Source organism: Montipora foliosa, chromosome 5 (assembly GCF_036669935.1).
Source record: "Montipora foliosa isolate CH-2021 chromosome 5, ASM3666993v2, whole genome shotgun sequence".
NCBI classification, from domain to species: Eukaryota; Metazoa; Cnidaria; class Anthozoa; order Scleractinia; family Acroporidae; genus Montipora; species Montipora foliosa.
In genome coordinates this window covers 28,286,919-28,312,014 of record NC_090873.1, presented here as the reverse complement: position 1 = coordinate 28,312,014, position 25,096 = coordinate 28,286,919, and the positions used below count along the sequence as shown (strand labels likewise).

Below are 25,096 nucleotides of genomic sequence, written 5' to 3'. Positions count from 1 at the left end.
CAGAAACTGAGGTCACTCGTACAGTCTAAAGCAAAGCCAAAACAAAACCTTATCCCACAATCACTTGTTTCTTAAAAAAGGATTTCCGTCTGAATCCCGATTTTTAACAGTTAATTATTTCCAGTAGCGTTATATGATGGTCATCTATAAACGCTGTTGAGGCTGTCGTGAAAATTTAAACTTGCCGATTTCATTTTTTTATATTTTTGAGTAGCTTTTCCTGATTCCTCAGTCTAGTCAACCAACTGGCCAGTTTCGTGAAAAATGATACCCTATTCTAGACCGAAACGCTCTGATTTATATACCCTATGCTAGAGCAAAATGCTTGAGAACCATACCCTTCACAGCGGCACATACCTATTTAGCCCATATATGGCAGTTCTCCCCCCCCCCCCCTCCCGAAATGGCTCAATCAAAGCCAGAACTCACCCAGAATACCGGAATTCTATACACAAAAATACATAAACCAAACCCAGTCGGCAGACCGATAGTTTCCGGTAGTGGTGGCCCCCAGGATTGATAACCCTTTGAAGAAGGAATTCGAAATTTGTAGGTTTGAGTAATGATTTTATATTTCCCAAACAGCACGTCTCCGAATTGGAGACCTATCAGATTATCAAAAATGTCTACTGATTAAGGGTTAGAAACTGTTGTGAGTGTTTTGTTTTCAAATACACGCACGCGCTTACTGTACAATGAACGAGAAATTTTCAATACTGCACGAAGCGAAGCTGAGTGCAGTATTGAAAATATTCAATTTAAGTTCACTGCTGGCGATAGACTTACAATGGATTCCCGCCCGATCTGTTTGAATGAGAAAACAATGAACTAAAGAAAAACAAATGAAAACAAGAACATTCAATGGCCAAGAATCTTTAATTTATTGAATATGAATGAATATTTTAGATACATGTACCGGTACATAAAGTGTACTCGAGCTAATAGCTAAAAAAAGCAGAATTCTCAGTGAGCATATTAAAACAAGCCAATGTCAATGATCAATCATAACTTTTCTTTGTCTTGTTATAAGTGAAAGTGAAATTACAATTTTCAAACCTGGCGTTTCAGTAATTTTTTCCTCTTCAACCTCGGAAAATCTTGAACTTGAAGTCATGTACGTTTGAAGTTGAAGAATACTGCACAGTTTTTATGCGTTATTGTAATAACGCACTCTGTCACTTTGATGTCGCTGGGTAACGAGAACTCACGTGTTCAATTTTAACCAATGACGCGTGTGGATTTTGGACAGTGAACGAAGATTGAATATTAATTCCGAATAATACGCGGGAACAATTCACAATTTGAGTTGTTATTATGTTTTCATTTTCCTTTTTTTTTTTGTTTTTTTTAATGAAACTTTCAAAGAAATTTCCTATATCAATGCTGGAGGAAAAACTTTATTTCTATAAACTGTATTTGGTTATGAAAAAAACCTTCATTCTTCTGTGAGAAACGTTTACCATATTTTGAGTACTCTCGATTTCATATAATTATCATTATCATAATCATCGTTACTATTATCATTATTATTATCATTATCATTATCATTATCATTATGATCTTTGTTATTATTATTATTATTATTATTATTATTATTATTATTATTATTATTGTCATCCTAATCATAATCATCATTATCATCATTATTTTTATCATTTTTTTTGCCTTTGGTTGTCTTTAAAACTAGCAAACTGTCTTGCGTTTCTGTTTGATTTGACGTTCCACCTACCTTTACTTAGCTTTGCAGAAGGTTCTTTATACATTACTTTCCATGCTTTCATGTTATTGACCAACTAAAGCGTGAGGTCAAGATGGCTGGATATTGGCCATTTTTTTTTCTGCGTGTTTAAGGTCAAGGTCCATAAACACGCAGAACGCAGAACAACGAGGCCAATGTCCAGCCATCTTGACCAAACAAGCTTGGTCAGTAAAGGATTTATTATATAGGGTAAAATACCAAAAATTATATTTGATTTTTTGGGACCAAACGAGAAATTCCAAGCGGGCAAATTAGCTCCATCTTCCCCTCTCGGGTAGCCAATCACAAGGGATTGGGTTCATCTTGCCCGCTCACGGATCTAGTCATATAATTGATAATTCTTTCAACTCCTCAATGAATTTGTATTTGGACCTTGGCCTTTAATTAAATACCATTCCACAATTTTTGTTTGTTTTGTTTTTGGTACAACGTAACCTAGACCTCTTATTTGACCTTGCGTGGCGTCTCCATTTTTGTGATGAAGAAGCACATTTAATTAATAATAACAACAATAAGAAACAAGTTGATCGTTACTGACACAAATAGTCGTCACTTTTCAAGTATTGGAAATGGCAGGATATCGAAGGAATTCTTAATTAGCCAGAACGTTCGAGTAATGATTTTATTTATGTCGATATTTCTCCCCGGTCTTGATAAATAATGAAGCTGTGCATTTTGTGATCTCACCAGTTTGCTAAGACATCGAAATCCGGAAAAAAGACAACTACAAAAACGGTGGCATTATTCGGCCACCAATATGGCTTTTTATTAAATCACCAACGAAATCTATGAAAGTAAAGTAAAGGTAAAGTAACGAAGGTGTTTATTAAAATCAAATTGCAGCTCAAAGGCTGAATTCCGCAATTGTTTATATACTACAATTTATAAAAATTACAATAATAATAAAAGTATAATATAGATGCTAATTATTCTAAAAGAGATCTAGTAAACAATAAGCATTATAGAGCGGTTTTCAATTGCGTGTCAAAAGTAATTAGCAAATTACTTTGGTTTTGCATCACTTCACTCATTGACTGGTTCAAAGTTTTGGTGACACTTTTCAACCAATCAGAAGTGAAACCAAAACCAATCGTGGCTCTTGCGTGCACATTTTCCCGCGCTTTGTGTCGGCTACGTGTAATTATTTTGAGTTTTGATTGGTTTACTGAATTGTCTCCGTCCTTTTTGATTGGCCAAAGTAATTACTTCGGTTTTGGTTTTACGACACTCATTTGAAAACCGCTCTAATAAAACCTTAATTACATTTTACAACCATGATATATAATATAATGGCGGAAGTAAGCTGTCCAGCCTATGATCTTTATCGGATGCGATGCTATGGAAAAGGTTATCACCTAATGTATCAATGTGATACACCATTGGTGTAACCCCAAGAATCTCGCATGCGTTATTGTAGGTCGTGCCGGGCATAACGATTGAGATCGCCTTTTTTTCAATTCGAACGAGCTCGTTGATGAGATACCGCGGCAAGTCGTTATAAAATACCGGAACATAATCAACTGCGAACCTTACGCTCGTATTGTAGAAAAGAATTAGATCTGTTGGCGGTAATTTCGCGAGTTTGACCTGTACTAGGAAATATAATCGTTTACTAGCTTTCCTAACTACTTCTTCAATGTTAGTTTGGCACTTACAGCAAGTCCCAATAACTTGACGCTACTTACTTCTTCTACTTCTTTTGTATCGATAACAACCGCATCCAGTTCAACTGGGCTCCGGGCAAAGGAAATGCGGAGCTCCTTACATTTATCAGGGTTGAGATCGCACTCTGTTCACATGGGACCACTCAATAACCTGATTAACTATACTCTGTGCCTCATTGGTAATCCCTTTCGGAACGACTTCGGATACTGTAGTGTCATCAACAAATTTCCGTAAATGTGGAGTGTTTACATGCAAATCATTTATCATCAACCCTGCGGTATCCCAGAAGGGACTGGGCCCTACTTGCAATAACATTTTGCCAGTTTGATTCTTTGAAATCGATTAGACAGAAAATCAATGATCCAGTTAACTATACTACGTGGTACGGCTAAATGATCTATTAGATAAAATACCTTCCGATAATCGAAAAGTAGAGTTCTTAAATTCGCTCGGTTTCCGTCAGTCTCCAGGGCCACCTATGCAACATTCTTATCAAAGCCAAAGTACTTGAGGATTTCGGGACTGCCCCAGACTGACTACTATCAATAACGTCTAATACATCAGGCTTCAGATAGTCGTCTACAAGGAATCCTTTCGCAATTTAGACATACAAGGCGTTAGAGAAATAGGTCTTAGATCTTTTTTCAGATACAAGACTGGTTTCTTTTCCGGCACGGGTGAGACATCGGCATTTTCCAAACAGATAGAGCATTTAGAATCTCCGTAATCGGAAAGGCCAAGATATCGGCATACTCCTTGAGTAGCCATTTCGGGATCATGTCCGGTGTGGCAGCTTTAGTGGGGTTAACTTTCAGTAGCGTTCTTTTAACCCGTTTTTCAGAAACACATGGGATATTTGGAATATCCTCTGTAGGGAGACTTTTAAGCGGAGCAGGCAACTTTATATTTCTCTAGAGGTTCCAGGAAGGCTGAGTTGACGAAGTTAGCCTGCTCCACTTGGTAAAGGTCTGAACAGTGATCCACATTTATTTAATTTGATTACACAAATCACCATTCTTGGTCTTTGCTCCACTCAGACGCTTCATTTCTTCCCACTATCTTTTAAGATGTTTATTCTTTAGATGTTGTATCCTGGACTCATGATACCTCTCATTGGAAGTTTTCCTCTCCCGGTTTACTAAAGTTTTGTAATATTTGAACACAGTCGAATTCGTACCGTAGCTGGTAATGGCATTATGTTTTTCATCATCAAGTTCGTTAGTCTCGGGGCCATCCATGGTGCGTCGGCTTAGCACACGCGCATTTTCTTTGAAGGCATACAAATATTAATTCTGGTGAGGATATCTTGCCGAAATACGGCCCACTTATCCTCGCAGCTCCCAAGCGAAGCGAACAACAATGGCCAATCAATACTGTTTACCCAGGACTTCTGGTGTTTCACGAGAAAAAATGGGGAAATAGCGCGGCACTGATAGCAAATTGCGTGACGGATGACGCGATTTTTCTTTGATATTATTTTACCTAGTCATGTATAATTATTTATTACACATAACATGAGAATTTTATTCCATAAAGCTCACTTGTAAATTTTATACAGTGTACCGAGAGCCTAATAAGTCGATCTTAATTTTAATGCCAAATTAAAGTATTAAAATGCAGTTGCTCAAGCAGTAATTATGAAATTGGAAAATGCGGAGGGTGTTTTCTCAGACTCTCTGGCATTTAATTTAGAAAAATACCATTTTCTATCCTCGTTCCCAGTGTCCTCTCTCTTCCTCACGCGAGAAAGTTCTTGGTTGAGACTAGTCAAGTGTCTTTGTACAAAAATCAAATCCGCACTTATGGTGAATCCCACACTTTACTTTATTAAAACTTAAGTTCAGTTCTATCTTGGTGGCGCTCACGTTCTAAGTAGACATCCAGTAATTTTTTTTCCTGTAACCAACGCGAACTGATATTTACGGGCACATCGGACTGACACATTTATTTCAGCTTCACCACGCAACAGAAGCAAGAGAAATATAACATTAGGTTTGTTCTGGATGTCTCGGCCGCACACTGTCGTAACATTACGAGCGTGAATATTGGATGAAATCCACAACTATTGGCGAACATAAATTAAATAAGACAGTCATGTTTCAAACAAAATACAGCATGGAAAATAGAAAACTAGCGGCATTGCCGGATACAAAAAAAAAAACAAAAACGGTGTGGGAAAAATGGAAACGTATTCCCCAAACCAAATGCAGTGCCGCAAATATTTCAGGGTTTAAAGGTATCTACTTGCGTAACAGATGATGTGTAAAATTAAAACCATAAATAAAGCTTAATCTACAAGTTGGGCCTAGAATAGCTCAGCACTTGAGCATTGGTGTAAAGTTGTAAACATGACTACGCTATAAGAAAACCCACAGGAAGCACTGAATTGGCAATCATAACCTCTAGAATACGAATACGTAAGGAGCCGCCCAAAGATAAGAAATGGGGCTAAAAACTGAGGCCGCACAAACACTGTCCGCTCTGGGTAAGAGGCATGAGCCAGCTAGAGAAATGAAGAACCCATCCTAAAAAAAAGTTTTACAAGTACAAATCTCGAAAATTGAGGGTCAACGGTGTCGACCTAGAATGACTAATCACATGCTATACCTAGCTTAAGTACCCCAGTAACTACCCATAATCCCTCTCTAGCGCTTACTGCAAGTAAGGCCCCGTCACTCTAGCGACGCAGAAATATTCAATTTCAGGATTTTTCGTTCCACTCAATCGCCATAAATTCCTTACCTTAGCTTCACCATGCAATAGATGCCAGAGAAATATACCATTAGGTTTATTTTTGAAGTATCGGCCGCACACTGTCGTAACAGTAATACCAGAGTGAATATTGGATGAAAGCCACAACTAGAAGACAAAGTTACGGCTTGAAAATGTCTGACTACAAGTGGATAGAGACCCAAAGACTTGGAAACGGAAAGCCTGGAAACGTTATCTTTAACATGTCCGTCCTTGGCAGTGGTACTCTTCCATCGACCATGTCCCTGAAAAAAACTCTCACTAACCCCTCTCTCGGCGGCCTTAGAAGCTCCCCAAGGTCTACTGAGTGTGGAAACCATATATTGACGGATCCGGAACCAGCCCTAGGAGGTTCTTAGCGAAGTGATCCCTGAATGTTGAATAGCCAATCACTTTGCCTTTGCTCAAAAGATTGCGGAAGGACTTGGTCTTTATAAAAGTGTCTTCTGACTCGTGCGCCCGCCCGCCTAGTGCGACAAGTATTGAAAACGCAACGTCAACTGTGGATCCGTAAAAACCGCAGCTTACTACCAGAGACTTTCCTGGAAAACATGACTCAAAAAATAAAGTATTACACAAGTTTAAACCACAAACTTTGAACCAAAATTAGGAAAAGGCCTTTAATTAAACGTCTCGGTAAAAGCCAGTTAAAGTGACCTGACAGTGATCATGAGAACACATTTGCGATTACAAGGCACACTCCCTTGTGCCCAAAAAACAGTAATCTAAAAATGCAACGTAAATATCAAAAAATATTACAGAAAGGAAACAAAAGAGATTTGAAAAATTCGTACACATGGGGCAGCTGCCAGTCTTATCAGTACAAACGCCCAACAAAAATATTCTCTCGGGCAATTAAAAGCTAACGAGAAAACAGTGGTACTAGAACCAAAAATGCTGTCCATATATTTTACCCCTTACAAACAGTAGCTAAAGCGCGAAAAGGAACCGGCCAGTCATGAACACATGGGTACCAGTGCCTACCATCTTGGCACAAAAAAACAAGATGATTTACACAAGGGAATCACAAGGCTAGGCTTCCTTCGGCCATACACGTTCTCAAACAAGAAAGAACACTAACAACTTTTGAAAGGTGGATGTTTTATACAGGGGCACCCAACGAGAATATAACCACTTAAACATTGCATTGTTAAACGTATTTTAGTATTTAAACGGTAGATAGGCATATTTTTAACCCTTAAAAATTTTTCATCCGTTCAGATTTATAGGGATCAAAACTTACCTTTTAAAATTAAAATGGGCAATTATACCATTTTTTTGATGTTCGAAAATCTTAGGACAGGCAGGCAAGCACGGAATTTTGCAACAGATTTTCCGAAATTGTAGATGTCAAATCGTCTTTCGAACAGATATTTTCGGAAAATTGACGTTGGGTGCCCCTTAGTGTAGCCCGATATAGTTCTAGTAACAATCTCGAGTAAATGCGCCAACCGCCTCGGTCCTGAGATGTTAAAAACTATAATTAAAGCGGGCTAATTTGGCATAATAGCTGCAAGAAAACCTAGCAACTATGTGATCGGAGGCCCCAATCTTGATCTATAACATCGTGAATACTTCATCATTAAACATGTAATCGTCGAAGTCGAAAAACCTACTCAAGTGAACAGCGGTAAGATTACATTCCCTGATAATCCACTTAATCTAAAGAGAAAAACTAAATCCGAAGCAGACGAGAAAGAAGCTGCGGTTCAGGCACTTAATTAGCTGCCGTAATGAACAATACTCACAACGTTTGTGTTGTCTGTAAACCATGCTGGCCTACCACAGAGGCCAGAAAAACCTGGCATAGACAGCCATACAGTCCAGCGTTCCTAAAATAGTATCAGTGTGGCTTTTGATCTTAGCGATTCTGCGCTCAGTAACAGACATACACTCTGAACCTTCATAAGTATAGAGAACAATACCCAACCAAGTGATAACTTGCCCTGGTTCCCATTGGGACTTTACCTCATTAACAACAAAACAAAGTTAAAGGAAGTTAGTGTTAACTGGCAAACTACTGATCTTCGCTTCGTTATTGTTGGTTTCGATCCTTCTCCAAAGCCGTGATCGAGAGAGGAAGACAACGGAAATACCTTTTCTTCTCGACTAAGTCAATAAAGGCTTGAGTAACTTTAAAAAACAAATACAGAGCGGAGGGGAAGCCGAAAAGCAAAATTGCACACTGAAAATATTTGAACTTTTTGGTCCCCAAAAACGCAGGATATAATCAGACTTGAGGTCACAAAACTGACAAATAAAAAACCTTAGAAACGGTCTTCAGGGCTGTGGAAATATCTTCACATCAGTAATATATATTTGCTTAAAACACAAGAGTTAACGTGCCTCAAATCAGGCATATGTTTTTTCTTCTTGAGATTTGCACAGAAACTGAAAAGGGGATTAATAATCTCAGGTGGGCAAGAAAGCGGTTCAATACATCGCTATGTTAAATGTACAAAAATAACGTTAAAACACAGAAATGACACTAAATATCAATCCCGTGGCACTTATCTTAACTCATTCATCATAACATTTTGACAAATTGCCGTTAACAAAAGCTTACTGGAATGGTTCTTCAATATAGCCTCCGAAATTAAATAATCATTAGCAAAACAGTTTAGAAAATACTAAAAGCAAAATTGGATATCACTACACCTTCGACTAGACTTGGACAGCCGGCTAGCCGTTGACCGTTATGAGACTTGGAAGACATAAGGACATCAGGTTTGCTTTTTCCAGGGTTTCGTTGACCTAAAAGAAAAGCTTTACCAAGCAATGGGTCTTGGCTTATTCTATCGTGTCAGACAGCTCCATATTAAATCGAAACTGGTCCCCGATTGCCTTCATCTTGAATCCAAGTGACTCGTCGAATATCAGCTTCTAAACTTCTCTCAGATATGTGCCGGCGGAATCACTGTTAGCTCGATTGAAGACGGCCATTAAAGATCTCTGCGCATCATCAAAACTGAAAACCGTCATTAATCTTAGCAACTGTTGACTCAACTATTCTCACAACGTCAGAATTCAGAAAATAGGAAAAGACATACTAGGGGTGATTTCGAAAATTGCCTGGTGGGGAGGATCGCGGGCGCACCAAGTCATCCACAGCTGGAGACTGAGCCTATGTATACGGGGGTCTTCTCAGAATTGTTATTAAAAGTTCTAATCCTAACCTTGAACGACATAGCCACGCATTTATTGAAAGCTAACTGTTTAAAGTGGGTGCTTAGACTTAGGTGCTGTTTACATGAGAGAACTCATCCCGGGCGGGACGAGTTTCATCCCGGGAAGAGTTTCACCTCGGTGTCTGGTCATTTGGCTTTTGGTGTTCATATGATCCCGGGGTGAAATTTGTTCAACCCGGGACGATTACATCCCGGTCTTCAGCACCGGGATAAAAAATTCATGTATACACTTGATTATTTTCTGTGCCGGGCCGAAATGACATTTTTCTGTGCCTCCCTACGTATGACCAGCGGTGAATGATCATATTGTGCATATCAGTTTACGGCAAGGACGGCCATTTTGTAATGAACATATTTACCGCCATGAGTGCCTCGAGTTGTAGTGGAAGGTAAGTTGAGAACTTTATATGTTCTTAACCACATTTTTGTTTAGCATACCGAGGTAGCTTTCGACATTGATTTCATCCCGGGATGAGACTGTTTTCCTTTCATCCCGGGGTGAAATCAACCATGTAAACGAAATCAAATTTCACCCCGGGATGAACTCATCCCAGGATGAAACTCACCCCGGGTCTCATGTAAACGCGGCCTTAGATACTGTTTATCAGCGCTATTTAAAATGGGTACTTAGACCTAAATTCGAGAAGCCTGGTGAGATGGCCGGTGACATCGAACGAAGAAGGTATTTCTTGAAATTAAACATGCATCAAAGCCGTTGTTTGATAGCTGAACGGTATATAATGGAATTCAAGTCGAAGTAAGGTTTCCTGAGTGTTATTGAACCTGTGATCATTCCAAGAAGACTCCCGTATGAATAGCAAATATAGGTCGGTCGGTGTACGGGTCCCATGCTAAGAGCAGCAATCCCTGTAGACTGCAAGATATCAGAACAAGCTTGTGGCAGTTTACACTCACGGATCGTCTAGTTTGTAAGAAATACCAGTGATACACAGGTGTTAGGTTCAATTCGCCCAATTTCAAGGGTGAACGTTGCTGCCGTTTCTTAGTGTTTGACTTTATTTATTTTCTAAATAAATAAAATGGTCTCTACTACATGGTGACTACACAATATAAACTTGCAAAGTTTTGTACAAGATATAACCTCGTCTACTTTGTTTAACTCACCTTCATCAGACCTAACTGAATTGTGTGACCAGTATAATAGTGACCTATCTACTATCTTGGATAAACATGCACCCTTGCGTACGAAGATAATCACAATCCGGCCCAAGGCTCCTTGGTATAATAACTACATCAGAGAACAGAAGAGAATCTGTCGTCGTCTTGAACGCAGTTGGCGCCATTCTCATATTGAAACTGATCATCAAGCCTATATTAATCAGTGCACTGTCGTGAAACAATCTATCTACACCTCGAAAATGAATTATTACTCTGATCTTATCAATGAAGCCCGTGTTGATAGCAAAGCTCTATTTCGCAATGTTGATCGTCTTTTACAAAGAAAGGCAGAGAAATTTCTTCCAACATGCTCGTCAGCTGCAGCATTAGCAAACAATTTCGCTGAATCAAATTAAATCAAATTAAAGTTCACTTGACTCCTGATCTCTTCTGCACCTTTGACTCATCTTCACTAAAATGCCAACTAATTAATTTTTCACCTACATCTACTGATGAATTGTCTAAGATTGCTCATAAGATCGTCTTAAAATCATGCATCTTAGACCCACTTCCTTCCGCACTGATAAAAGAATACTTTGAAATGTTTCTACCGACACTTTGTAAGATCGTTAACTTATCTCTGGAATCTGGTTATCTGCCTCCTTCTCTTAAAACTGCTGTCCTTACACCTCTACTCAAGAAACCTTCTTTAGATCACGAAGTCTTTAAAAATTACAGACCGATGTCAAACCTTACAGTAGTCTCAAAAATCATTGAAAAAGTCGTGGCTGTGCGCTTAAATGAGTACTTGCTAAGTAACCACCTTCACGAGCCACTACAGTCGGCCTACAAGCCTTTCCATAGCTGTGAAACTGCTCTTGTACGTGTGCATAATGATGTCATGCGTGCTATTTTATAATCGTCAGTGCGTTATACTTCTTCTTCTTGATCTGTCTGCTGCCTTCGACACCGTCGCCCATGAAATCCTGCTTAATAGATTAAACTCTAAATTTGGAATCAGCGGAACTGCTCTCAACTGGTTTTAATCTTACCTTATTGGTCGCACTCAATCTGTTCTGATTAATGGGAATAAATCACAACCTCGTAACCGCAGCTGTGGAGTACCCCAAGGCTCTGTGCTTGGACCTATCCTCTACTTATTGTATACTGCACCATGAGCTGATTTATTTCGACACCATAACTTGCAATTTCACCTCTATGCTGACCATACGCAACTTTACGTTTCCTTTTCAACAAATAATGACCTGGAACTGACTGAGGCTGTTGAACGTATCGAGTTATGCCTGACTGATTTGGACAAATGGATGAGTATCAACAAACTAAAATTGAATAAAGAAAAAACTGAGTTCCTCTTTATTCACTCAAAATTTAGACTACAGCACTGCTTGCCGTCAATCTGCTTTGGTCAAGACACCGTCCAGCCTTCTCAAACTGCCAGGAATATTGGTGTCACTTTTGACAGTACCATGTCCTCATATTAATACCGTATGTAAATCTGCATTCTATCACCTTCGTAATCTATCACGTATCAGAAAATGTATATCAACGGAAACTGCCAAAACACTTGTGCATGCCTTTATCTCATCCAAACTTGACCACTGTAACTCCCTTCTGTACAATCTTCCGAAATATGCTGTTAAAAAACTACAGTATGTACAAAACGCCGCCGCGCGCTTAATAACTTTTTCCTCGAAATTCAACCATATTACTCCCATTTTGAAAGATCTACACTGGTTACCACTTAATGAACGCATAAAGTTTAAGAATCTAATTCTCACTTTCAAGGCTTTGCATGAGATGTCTCCCTCGTACATACAAGAACTGATAAGTCTCTACCGTCCTTCAAGAACCCTCCGCTCATCTACATCGCTCCGTCTTAACCCTTACCAGCTATAATTTGAAGTCTTATGGATCTAGAGCTTTCGCTGTTGGCTCGCCACAACTTTGGAACGATCTCCCAGAACAAATAAAAAACTCTGATAATCTCCGGACTTTCAAAACACGACTTAAAACTTATTTATTCAAGGAAATTTTTGTATAACCTTTTCGTTTATGAATTAATTTTTAATTTTTAATTTTTCATGACTTGTAAAGCGCTTAGATCACGTCTGGATAGGCGCTATATAAGAAATATTTTTATTATTATTAAAACTTCCAAACCACAGGTAAAAGGAATGTAATTTGTACTCAGTGTGTATTAGCACGTGGAAGTAACTTTATTTAGGGCATATGTTGAAGCATATTTTATAATATTTGAATCAATCTTTTCAAGATCGCGTTATTGTATGCAGAGTTCTAAATGCATGATGCTAAGAACAAACATAGGAAATTGAAACGTGCAAACCAATTGCAAGTTAATTGTGGCAAACAACCTCGTCCCTCGCAGTTAATTTAAGTGAATGCATTAGGAAAAAGCCAGATTTCCGCTGATGTTGTTTGGAAACACGAGGACCGTTTTAGCGGCTATTTCTGATAAGTCCGTAAGACCAACCATGTAAGTTATCTTAGCGTAGTTATCTGTAACGTTAGCTTTCCCGTGGTTAGCCGGCACGGGTTGGTGTAAACTACCGATTGAAGATTGAAGTGTCTAGCAAAAGTATTTACCACAAGCTTTTTCCGCCTGTGATGCTGAGGGTTTTAGAATCACGTTTGTATAACTTTTCAAGCTCTTTGATCATCTATAGCTGTCTATTTGGCACCCAAAGCTTACTCGCGAAATTGCTTTACTCAGGAGAGTTAACCTTGTAACTTTTTGTGACACTCACTTATTCGCCCAGTTCAGGAGCAATGCCCGGGGCACGTAATCATACGCCCAGGCTGTAACCTTTGTTCTTCGAAGCAAATGTATTGATTAACCAATCACAGCTCAGCAAAAACAGCTTTTAGTAGTTTTCTTACAGAGTTGGCTGCCGGCAACCGCAGATTGCTGAAGTTTCACGCCATAATAAAGAAGTTAAAACACTGAAGCTGTGCCTACAAAATCTGTCTCGTAACAAATTTCTGGAGGATGATCCGGGTACAGATTCTCTGGTAAAAGAAGCCAATTAGTCCCCGCCAAACCGCGAGTTCTGTTGGTAAAACAGTTCAGTTTAGTGTCATGGGTCGGGGAAGCCAAGGCAGAACTTTCTAAGCCGCCTAACTTTCAATGTGGGTCTTTCTTAAGGCGATCACCATAACCGACGCTTCTGCTAGCTCTATTATGTTTTCTTTCCTTGTGCCGCTAAATTAAATTTCTTAATGTTCCCGTCAACTTTTGCGTTGATTTGCTTTTAGCTTATAGTTTCAAAAGAATTGAATACACTTGCAAATCGAGGCAGCTAAATCCTGTAGTTCGGCGAGTAGATGGGTGATTACGGGAAGTAAGGCGAAATTGACGTCCACGCTAGAACTTCTAGGGTTCTAAAATCACTTCAGATTAGTGACGGGACGTGCAGAAATACAATTACTCACGGAGGGCCAGAGTCAATCCAAAATTAAATATCTTTATCTCGTGTGGGCTTGACATAAACGCTCAATTAGTTTCAGATAAAGAGTCTTTTAGGTTTTGATCACCGCCCGCAAACTTCTGATCTTCCATTAAGCTAAATTTTAATCATGGACACAGGGTAGATCGCTAAATTGCTTTCAGACCGTACAAAACATAGTTAGTAGTTAGTTACTATGTACAAAAGAATTAGTAGCCCACTTTGATGCACAACTGGTGATTCTTACAACTGTGCGAACTTTGCTAGGAGGTGTGACTGTCAATCATATTCACACATCCTGATTGACGGACAGTTTTTTAAAAAATCTTTATTAGGTCGCACTGTAAATAAAGTTGTTGTTGTTGTTATTATTATCATTATTATTATTATCATTATGATTATTATTATTACTATTACTATTATTATTATTATTATTATTATTATTATTATTATTACTATTATTATTATTATTATTATCATTTTTCCTTTTGTTGTGTGAAAGCTGTGCACTTTGCTAGTGATCTCACTAGTTTGCTAAGACGTCGAAATCCGGAAATAGAGACAACCACAAAAATTTTTCGCGTTATGTCTGAATGGGTTCGCACTAAATATGGAAGATAAATTCCCTAAACGCTCTAGTATCAATGCCTGCTACACCCGCAATCGTGATTTATTACATATACCTTTGTATAGAACTGCTACCGGCCAACGCACATTCGCATATAAAGGAACTAATGTTTGAAACAACTTAGATAACGACATAAAGCAATGTGTTTCCTTGCAATCTTTCAAGCAAGCTATAAAAGGGCAACTTACAGAGCGGGCCTTTTTTATAATGTGACCACAAATTCTTTTATTCATTATTTATAACTTAAGTAGTTTAGTATTTTAACGTATTCAAGTCATTGTAAATAGTGTCTGAAAAACCTTTCGAGGATGATCCTATTAAAGTTCTATTCTATTCTATTCTATTCTATTCTATTCTTAACTTTAGTGAAATATTGCCTTAAGCACAGAGTGCACGTTTAACCTTGTTGTGAAAAAGAAGTTGTAAGGGAACTTGAGAATGATCAACATGTCAGCCTCGAGGCCAATGTTTCTCGATTCCTTTTTATTTTCGTCAACCTTTCTGGGTTTAGTATTTCCACTTGTCTTCTCAGGGACTATTTTACTGATCTAAGACATCTACCATGGCACTGTAATGATTTACGATACTAAAACAATATCGTGTACTATTACGGCTACCTATTACTCAAAGACAATTTGAATCTCGTGGAAGACAAAACGCAGCTCACTTGACAATACTGAGCAAAGCGCTGTGTTACTGCACTACCACACGTACGCAATGCGTTCCAATTTTGTAACATATGCATACTGATTTGGTTTAAAATTCTGTCATATTTTTGCTCTACTACTACCTTTCAAAAGCGTGCTCTTAAAATGAAACCGTCGGCCAAGTCGTTCATGAATTTCAGTGAAATTGATACTATGTGCGTTAAAAAAAAGAAAAACGAAAAAAGAAACTCTAGTCTAAAAAATTACAAAAATAATTTTCGATACATTTCGCATTGCATTGGAGTACATTTCTTGTACCTAAAATATGAAATTATCGTGTGAATCAAGATGTCTTTTGGCAGAAAACTAAACATATTTAATGCTGTATTAAGTTCAGTTTTCAAATCGTGATAGAAAAGTCACTTGCATAAACCAGTATTAATTCAAATTTGTTTTGTCCTCAAATACGATTTCCAGTAACTTTTATTATCTATTTCTTTGATCGTGAGCGGGCAGTATCCTGAGAATCCTGCAATCTGATTGATTCCGGGAGCGGGCAGTATTTTCCTATCTCCTGACCACGGTCATGGTAACCAACTACGCTAAGTGCAGAGTAAAGTTGCGAATTGAAAGAACGAAGTTTCAATTTGTCTTAATTGTTTTTTGCAATAGAGCAGTAACAAATGTACAATAAATTGAATTGCTCAGGAATACTTTTACACTGTGTGAAGTTTCGCTTTCAAAAGTCAACAAACTTGGCGAAATGTAGAAGAAGCCATTTCAATGTTTTTCTTAATAGTTTCTCCTACCTTCTAAAAATAGAATTTAGAAATAAATAAAAATGTTATTCACCGGCCTTGGTCGGTCCGTATTGGCGAAAACTGTGCCCTCTGTCTCGAGTACGGCCCTCGGCCTGAGGCCTCGGGCCGTACTCGAGACCTCGGGCGCAGTTTTTCCCAATACGGACCTCCCGGCCGGTGAATAACATATATATACTTCTAAAGGATTACTTCGTATTTTTTAAAGCCTGCCAAGCTACAAGCCGAAAATTAGTCAGTTCAACGATTTTATATGAAGAATTATTATCAGTTTGCGTTTAAATTTTGCGTGATTTACCTCGCTCAGGTTACAAACATTTTTGCTATTTTCGGAGGGAAGCGTTCCGAGTTCGAGCACAAACCTTTACGCAGAAAACGAATAATAGCAATAGTTGAAGAATATGAAGCATAAAAGTGTAAGAATTACATACCATGTACATTTTTATCGCGTTAAGTATCACCCATTTTCCGCCGGCATGTTATGCGTACTTTGAGGATGTTCTTTAACGAGCTTTGAAAATCACAATTTTAACATGTCCATAAAAAGTATCTAAATAGGAATGGAAGAGAATGGTTGTTCTTATTTTGTGTTAAGTTTGTTGCCGATTGAATTCATTTTAAGTCTTCACCGTTGCTTGGCCTCGGAGCAAATTTTGGACAATTTGTCAAACAGAAAACCACACTTTAACTGCGTTTTCAAATTTCCACAAATAGAAAATCGCTTGAACTTGAAAATATGGTTTTTGAATCAAATAATGATGGCTCACATAATGAATGTAATAATTGTTTGTGTCGACATATTTTCCCAACATTGCTTTAACTATCTATTGCAGTGTAACTCAGACAACTCTGTAACATAACAGTAGATCGAGATTTGATCTCGTGTCCACTATAACATGCAAAGGAGCCTTTTTTCATAAAATGTCTTGTGGCATATTTTGCACCGCTTACTTTTTACAGCTAAGTCGATTCTACCAAATGCAGTGTTTTCACAACCCCTTGATAAGGATAAAAGGTATCCTGTTCATCTCCCTCGTCTTCCTCCTCCACCTCTTCATCATCATCCGCGTAGATTATGATCATCATCAACATTATCAATATCAGATAACTCATGATGATCGTCATCAGCATCATTATTAGCGTTTCCATCACATTCAGCAATATTGTAGCTTCGGAGATCGGTACATTTAAGTCTCGCTTCGCGACGTTGACATCGACTACTGGAACCTTGCTTCTTAATTAGATGGAGGATTGCATTGGTCTTTAACATTGGTAATAAGTGTCTTAGGCTGGTACAGCAAGCAGACTAATTTCTCGATTCCGGCAGCGGTCTTTCCTGTGGGTTGCGTGATATTACCCAGATCTGCAAGTGTGGTTACACTAGTCTCATCAGCTTCTGGGAATGCTTTCCAACACAATAGCTTCCGAAAGAGACAAATTATCCTTGCGATTATCTGGAAAATTGAAGCAATTGTCTCATGTTGACAATTCAGGTGGCTCCAACTGCATTCAAGCCCATGACCTGGGCGATGCTAATTTAATGCTCCACCTCTCCGCTAGTATATCGATTTTGATGTTGACTGAGCCGAGAGTAATTAGCGCTGGTGTTGCGTGTTGCACGTTCTTAGGTGTGCAGTTAGTCCAGCCTTGGATTTACGCAAGCAGTTTGACCTAGTGCACTTTACGGAAAACAGTTGTTGTAGTAGACCGTCACCGCCATGTTTTATGACTTCAGCTGGTATGCCATCTAGACCAGGCGCTTTAGCAATGTTAGCAGCTTTTACAGCTTCCTTTAGTTCTTCCATGGTAATTGGATCATTCAAATGCACAATTATCTCTCGAGCAGTTAGGTGGTCATTTGCATCATTGTCTACGTTGCCTTCTTGATTCAGCAGTTGGTAAAATGCTCTTTCCATCTGTCTCATATATTTCTTTCGTGTCTGTAAATAGCTGAGTTCAATCTGCATTCTTAACCGGGGCAACAGTGTCTTGGGGCCGTACACAGCTTTAAGGTAATTCCCTTGAAAATGACGTCATATCCAGATTTTTGTCAAACTTGGCAAACTTGATACTTATATGCACAGGATACTTTAAAAATGCAGTAAATAGATGGGGTCACCGTGCTTGTTTTCGCGCTGCATGCCCTTTATTTGAAGTTCTCTTTTTTTTTCGGAATTACACGAGAAGCGTTTGAAACTTGATCAACCGGAACTGAATATTACTGAAAACTTGAGCCTACTTGTTTGTCTGGGACAAACTCTTTCAGTAAAGTGATTTCAAATTGCTCGAGCTTGCAAAAAAATGTAAGCAAATTGGGCCGCAATATCATCATCTCACACTTAGTGTCTGGCTCCACATGCAGTTTTCACCTCATTTATACAGCTATTTCGAGAAAGTTTGTCAAGAATAAAGTGCACGCGACAATCCCGAAAGGTAACATGGGATATGATCAATACACTGTTTCTAACGACTGTAGCTGTCGAACCTACTTTTGTTACTTTCCTTCAGCACTCGCAAACATATATCAATGGCCTCCCGTACGATTCTTTTAAATTTCTTTGAAAAACAGTGCACTTAAAATCACCGCGTGCCGCGTGTCGCGCGCACTTTTTCCGACAACCTTTCTCAAAATAGCTGTATATAAATACCACAACTTGCACTGTCCAACTTTTTTTTCCTTAAAATATGTTTTCCGTGTACCTATTACAATTGCATAACACTATTAAAAGAGGGGCTCACCGCGCTCGTTCAGGAGAATAGCAAATTCCTTGACAGATTAAGCTCGGTGTCAGTAAAAATCCGCAATGTTATCAATGTGCGCTGGCTTATGCTCGCGCCAATGTTCTATCAAAGGCGCTCCAAACTAGGGGGGTCTGGGGGCATGCTCCACCTGAAAAGTGTGAGATTTAGGGTCTCGGGAATGCCATTTCCGACTATTTTCGGGAGACACTTCAATAAATAAATACGAAGAAAAATGCAGTAAAAATATTGAAGGGCCGCAGCCAGGATGAAACATAGTTAAAATTTAAAAAACGATCTCTGGCTAAAATGATTAAAAACTACGAGCTTTCGACTGCCCGAACTGCAGTCTTCGACGGGTAAAATGAATGATAAGAAATCGGTCAGAAAATTTAAATAAAAACGTACATTGCAAAATGATGAGAATGTAGAAAATTTATGAATATTTGTTAAAAAGAATGTTGTATTGTTCAGGTAAAGGGCACGAATAATTATCTGCGTTGGGTGTCACTGTGGTATGCCACGCTTCTAATGTTTTCCTCGTTCTAAAAGTGCCTTTGTTAATAACTGACGCATTTTCGAAATCAGTGGCGTGGTTGTTGGACCAAGCGTGATTAGCAATTCTAGAGCCTTTGGCCGCAGTTTTGGTGTTTCTGAAGTGTTCTTTTTTTCGCGTATTAAAAGCTCTGCCGGTTTCCCCAATATAACACCACGAACAATTTGTACAGGGAATTTTGTATACGACGTTGGTCTGCGATTCCATCGAAGGTCGGAAGTTGTGAATGGTTTGTTTACAACAGTGACATCGTGTTTTTTGAGGATGCGTGTCAAAGGCTCAGATACTCCTTTGATGTAAGGGAGAGAAGCGAAAGACTTGCGTGACTCGGTTGGTTCAACCATCTTGAAAAACATTCCAACGAGTTCCTCCGGGGATACATTTGTTGTAGAAGCTCGAGTCTTTCTAGCGTGTATGCTTTTGATAAAGCTAGATAGATGGATAACCGTTGGACTCCAGAGTTGCCTGGACGTAATTAAGTTCCCGTTTTTTTTCCTTCAGAAGAATTGGGTAGATTTAGAGCCCTGTGCAGGAGACTTGATGCTGTGCTGACCTTGTGTTGCCTGTTGTGATGGGAATAAATATCTAAGTATCTGTCTGTATGGGTGGGCTTTCTGTAAACATTAACAACGATGACTCCATTTCTTCGGGAGACCAATACAACAATACAACATTCTTTTTAACAAATATTCATAAATTTTCTGCATTCTCATCATTTTGCAATGTACGTTTTTATTTAAATTTTCTCATCGATTTCTTATCATTCATTTTACCCGTCGAAGACTGCAGTTCGGGCAGTCGAAAGCTCGTAGTTTTTAATCATTTTAGCCAGAGATCGTTTATTAAATTTTAACTTAAAATGCAGTAGTTTGTTGTTTATTTTACCTATATGTCGAGTTTTCTCTACAGCAAGCCTACAACACAAGCAGAGGGTTTACAGAGGGCAAGACGTCGAAAACTCTGTTATAATATCATCATCATCATCATAGTCATATTTCTCTAAAAAATAACCGGGAACTGGTGAACTGGTGAAAAGACTGACACTGTGTGGGGGCCTCGAAGGGTAGAGGTTTTGTTTTTTTTTTTTTGCTTTCGTCCACTACTACGTTTCTTGTCGTTAAGGCCTGGCTAAAAATGTCCAACTTGGTAGTGCAACATCATCCAACATTGTTGAATCCAACATGTTGCACTCGTTTGGCCACCATGTTGCAGTTTTTCTTTTTTTTTTTTTCCTTTTATGTTTCCCTATATTTCTTTAAGTTCAAATGGAAAACTGAAACCAGAAAAATTAAATTTGTTTTATTTTAAAGGTCTGTACTTGTCAGTCTGCTCGTTTTCAGTAACCTCCTGTTCTAGGACGCCAGCTTAACCAACAATAAACTGATTAGGTTGACCTGAGCTAGATTTGCGCTTTTTTGCCGAGGGCTCCCCTTCAGCTTCGCCATTCTCTTCGCCCACGTCGTATTTGCCCTCTCTTTCTCTCTCTCTCTCTCTCTCTCTCTCTCTCTCTCTCTCTCTCTCTCTCTCTCTCTCTCTCTCTCTCTCTCTCTCTCTCTCTCTCTCTCTCTCTCTCTCTCTCTCTCTCTCTCTCCCCATAGGCATCGTGGGGCACTTTTGTAACTTTTTTCTCCTTTCGCTATAATTCGCCCAGTTTTAGATGGTAAGGCACAACAACTTTTCAGTAGATACCTTAAACACTGATCCCCTTGCAGACCGATGCTCAATGAATCACTTTAAAATCAAAGGGACTGTGACCCTTTTTCATGGCAAGGAGGTTACAAAAGTTCCCTTGTCCGTGGTAAGCACCGTTTAAAAAGCTTTTAAATCCATTTCCTTACCAAATTGTGGCTTTTGCCTTACCATATATACGCCACACCATTCTCTCAATTACCACAATAATTTAAAATGGAAGTATTGCGCCCCGGAAAATTTTACCGTGTATACGTTTGACTTTTCATGTCCATGAAAAGAATCACGATTCAGAAAAAGCCCGTTTTTTGCTTCGCTGGTTTCAAAAAGCGATTGAGCCCTTTTAAAACATTCAACATCAACCAAATTTTGAGGGATGTTAAAGAAGTCTTTTGGTAATTTAATAAAGAAAGAATTTAGTGAATTGGATGTTTTCTTATTTTTTGGTGGATTTTTTTAGTTGCCAATGTCTCAAAACTGGCAACGTTACAAAAGGTCCCTATTTGCTAGAGGTTCCAACAAGTGCTTTCGATGTGATTTCTTAAGAGATAAGAAACAAAAGTGCAATCAATATAAACAATAGTACAGTAGAAATAAGTGAGAGGAAATTCAACTCTTTTCTATAATTTGGAAAGGAACTAGGGTTTAAAAACAACTTTACGCGGTTTTGCATTATCGGGGATATGGATATCTTCATTCACAGTTGAATGTTTGACTCATTGCAGCGGTAAATGACCGTGAAAAATGTATTGGGGATAGGTTTACATGCCAGAATGTTGCTTGTGTGCTGTTCTAAAAGCCGTAAACGAGAGGTCAGAGGGGCGTTTTAAATTAATATTCATAGCCTTTATAGATTCACCACACCCTTTGTCAAACAAGCACCCAGAGGCTCCAAAACAAACTGAGAATTTGGTCATGAATATATAAAAGCAAAAGGGATATGACGAATACAATTGATTCATTTCATAGACAAAGATAGCATTCACAAGACACTGCGATAAGTAGCACGAAATATGATGCACCATATCTGTAAGTCCATCTGCTGGACTGCTAGTAATTGCCTAAGTGTACATCTCGTGAAATCATTTTTCTATGGATGCACTTTCCATTATATTTAAATTGTTCGTTCAAGAAGATTTTTCAGAATTATATTTCATTTAGGTGTTTACCGGCGAATTTCTAGTCACGCAGTGGTTAAGGTGCTATTAATTAAATCCTAACTCCCCCATTTTTCCTCTTGAACCCCAGAATGGCTACAAGAAGATTTTTTTCTTTGCACAGTCTGTTGGCGGCAAAGCCATGAACCAAGCGAGCCAAGATTGTAAAAAATTAAAAGATACAATATTTTATAAAATAATTAGGATAATATGCGCACTCATATTGGTGAATAGCTGTGTTTATATGAGAGTGTGTAAATACGGCTGTGACAAGGACTGTGACATCACACGAATTTGGTTATGCGTTGTCAGACGCGCGTTTTGATTGGCTGGTAGGAAATATGATCGTGTATGAAGAAAATCTGTTTGAATCAATAAGTAACAAAAACAGCACTTCCTTCATTTATTGAATTATTTTTGAGAAATATCATCACAAAGCATGATCACGAAAAAGTTCCGCTTGTTAAAGGATGACCCTGACACGGGAGCCATTCTTCAACCCTTGCGCGTTTTATGCGCCTATCGTCGTGACACCAACTTACCTGACTCCCTGGTCAGAAGTACTCCAAAGGGGAGTGTCAAGCTCAACGTGAATGGGCCTAGTTTTGGGTGAATTCAGGAGTTACTGTGATTACAACTTTCACAGACTGGAATGCCTCGATTTGTTTTAAATATCCTCTTTTGCAAGTGTTCGTAAAAAGTTTATTCTTTGATGGGTTAAGTTAATGTTAACTATGATATCATTGGTAATAGAGTGGCTCTCAAAACTGTTGATTATTTTCAACAGGCAATCCTTGTGTATTTAAACTGTGCAATGGAGAAATATTAACTGGATCGACGTTAGTCATCAAAAACCAAGGGTCACTTATGTTTTTCAATAGCAATTTGTTCTTTTTGGTCAACAAAAAATAAATCAGCGCTCTTTAGACTTTTGCAAATGCAAAGGAGCAACAACTGCTTTTGATGTTGACCTAAAAAATCCCGCTATTTACCATGATTACGACACTTGAATTCAAGTGCTTGCGAGATTGTTGTTTTAGCAAAACGTTGCAGGTATCGAAACTCATGGAGAAAGCCTCAGCTGCAGAACGTGCTCTTTTTTGTGTCAGTGATGCAAAGTTTGCAATTGTTAAAGCTCAATTGATTTATTGCTACAAGGATGGTAGATGTTTCATCAGTTACGTATATTCGATAAGCTGGGACAGCCAATGTGATTGCATTCGAATTATTTTCAGTGAGTTTTAAACATTGCAACGATTATGGGCGTAATCATAATTAAGCTACAGTATATTGCGTTTATTGCTGCTTGCTATGGGGATAATGCGAATAAGCTATGTCGTGTTTATTGCTATCATTTTCTGGTCGGCTTTGCCTACAATTTCAATTGTTAAAGCTCAATTGAATTTATTGGTGCAAAGATGGTAGATTTCATCACTCGTGTATATTTCATAAGTTCGGATAGCCAATGTGCGCGCATTTGATTTTTTTTTTTCAGAGAGCTGTAAACGCTGTGAAGATTATCGGCATAGTTATGACCAAGCTATGTTGCGTTTATTGCTGCCATCTATGGGCAATAATCATGAATGAGCTTTGTTGCGTTTATTGCTACCATTTTCATGGTATGCGTTGCCTACAATTTGAGTTGTTAAAGCTCAGTTGAATTTATTCCTGCAAAGATGGAAGATTTCATCAGTTAAATGCATATATTCGATATGGTCGGATAGCCAACCTGCTTGCATTTGAAGTTATATCAGTGAGTTATGAACATTGCAAAGATTATGGGCGTTCAATTGATTTTCTTAGGAGTAAAGAAATATGAGCGAATGTGAGAATGATATACACATATTCAATGTTGACAGGAACCCACTGGGAACTCGGAAAAATCCGATCCCCAGATGGGATTTGAACCCACGACCCTCCGTGATCTAGTCGGATGCTCTAACCACTGAGCTACTGGAGACTTTATGGTGAGCAGTGGGGAAATGCAGTTATGATGCAGTTATGAGCTATGCTGTCAGTCGTTATTTGACTCTGTAATATGATTTAATATGTGTAAAGAAATATGTTTGATTGTTCCAGTCTTGCTAACCAGGGCCCAGTTGTTCAAAAGCGGATTAACGTAATTCAGGATTACCATAAAATTTGGATTCATTTTTTTCAACTTTTGGTTGAAAGTTTCTTTTGCTTGTTTTTTTTTTTTTTCAAGATTGACTTTCTCTAATGTAAAATTTCGCCAAATATCAGCGTTGAACAACATTTGGGAGTTGAGAAATAAACTTCTTGGTTAATTTTTAACCTGGGATTAGCATTAAACGGATTTTGAACAACCAGGTTAAATAGCGAAGCAGAAGAAGCTAACCTTAAAAATGCATAAATGTCTGAATTGTGTACTACAGCTTCTAAATGAAGTGCTTGAAACTGCTCCTTCATAATTATAGAGATAAATAATCAAATAAATAACTGGATGAATTGACAGATGGTTTCGCTAAATTTTATCATGTGAATTACCGGGAATGAAAGAGTTGGATGTTGTACACAAGCAAATGCGAAAACTACACGCAATGCTAGGAAAGAAAACCAACTCAGCAAAATTAACTCAGTACTTCCAAGATGACAGTACTCTTAATTATGCTCTTGAATCTGCATTAACTCTTAAGAGTATGCACACTAGCAGGCTATGGAATACAAGGTTAATGCTAAAAGTGCCAGTTCGTTACAAAAATGCACGGCTGTTACAAAAGTGCCCTGTCGTTACAAAAGTGCCCTCTGCCGTTACAAAAGTGCCCTCTGTCGTTACAAAAGTGCCCTACTGATGTTACAAAAGTGCCCCAATGAGGTTACAAAAGTGCCTCAGGTTACAAAAGTTCCCTACCTTCGTTACAAAAGTTCCCTATC

General features: G+C 38.5%; 1 non-coding gene across 1 annotated transcript; it reads right to left on the bottom strand.

Moving 5' to 3' along the window:
- Positions 1-24,088: 24,088 nt before the first annotated feature.
- Trnas-aga (transfer RNA serine (anticodon AGA)) lies at positions 24,089-24,161 on the bottom strand. Its single transcript has one exon. It is a non-coding gene; the product is annotated as a tRNA-Ser (tRNA).
- Positions 24,162-25,096: the final 935 nt, after the last annotated feature.